Below are 1,186 nucleotides of genomic sequence, written 5' to 3'. Positions count from 1 at the left end.
CAGATCCCAAAACACAGACACCAAAATCCAGACCCCAAAATGCAGATCCCAAAGTTCAGATCCTAAAATGCAGATCCCAAAACTCAGATCCCAAAATGCAGGTCCCAAAGTGCAGATCCCAAAATGCAGTTCCCAAAATGCAGATCCCAAAACACAGATCCCAAAGTGCAGATCCCAAAATGCAGTTCCCAAAATGCAGATCCCAAAACACAGATCCCAAAGTGCAGATCCCAAAATTCAGAACCCAAAATGCAGATCCCAAAGTGCAGATCCCAAAATGCAGATCCCAAAGTGCAGTTCCCAAAATTCAGATCCCAAAATTCAGATCCCAAAGTTCAGATCCCAAAACACAGACACCAAAATCCAGACCCCAAAATGCAGATCCCAAAATGCAGATCCCAAAGTGCAGATCCCAAAATTCAGATCGCAAAATTCAGATCCCAAAGTTCAGATCCCAAAACACAGATCCCAAAATTCAGACCCCAAATGCAGATCCCAAAGTTCAGATCCCAAAATTCAGATCCCAAAGTTCAGATCCCAAAACACAGACACCAAAATCCAGACCCCAAAATCCAGACCCCAAAATGCAGTTCCCAAAATGCAGTTCCCAAAGTGCAGATCCCAAAGTTCAGATCCCAAAACACAGATCCCAAAATTCAGATCCCAAAGTGCAGATCCCAAAGTTCAGATCCCAAAGTTCAGATCCTAAAATTCAGATCCCAAAACTCAGATCCCAAAGTGCAGATCCCAAAACTCAGATCCCAAAATGCAGTTCCCAAAACACAGATCCCAAAACGCAGATCCCAAAACGCAGATCCCAAAGTGCAGTTCCCAAAATTCAGATACCAAAATTCAGATCCCAAAGTTCAGATCCCAAAGTTCAGATCCCAAAACACAGACACCAAAATCCAGAACCCAAAATGCAGATCCCAAAATGCAGATCCCAAAATGCAAATCCCAAAGTGCAGACCCCATAGTGCAGTTCCTAAAATTCAGATCCCAAAGTGCAGATCCCAAAATGCAGATCCCAAAATTCAGATCCCAAAATTCAGATCCCAAAGTGCAGATCCCAAAATACAGATCCCAAAGTGCAGATCCCAAAATACAGATCCCAAAGTGCAGTTCCCAAAATTCAGATCCCAAAATGCAGATCCCAAAGTGCAGATCCCAAAGTTCAGATCACAAA

This window comes from Malurus melanocephalus, unplaced genomic scaffold, assembly GCF_030028575.1.
Source record: "Malurus melanocephalus ecotype Western Australia unplaced genomic scaffold, MMel_1.1 scaffold_2359, whole genome shotgun sequence".
Lineage (NCBI taxonomy): Eukaryota > Metazoa > Chordata > Aves > Passeriformes > Maluridae > Malurus > Malurus melanocephalus.
Note: the sequence above shows the minus strand (reverse complement) of the source record.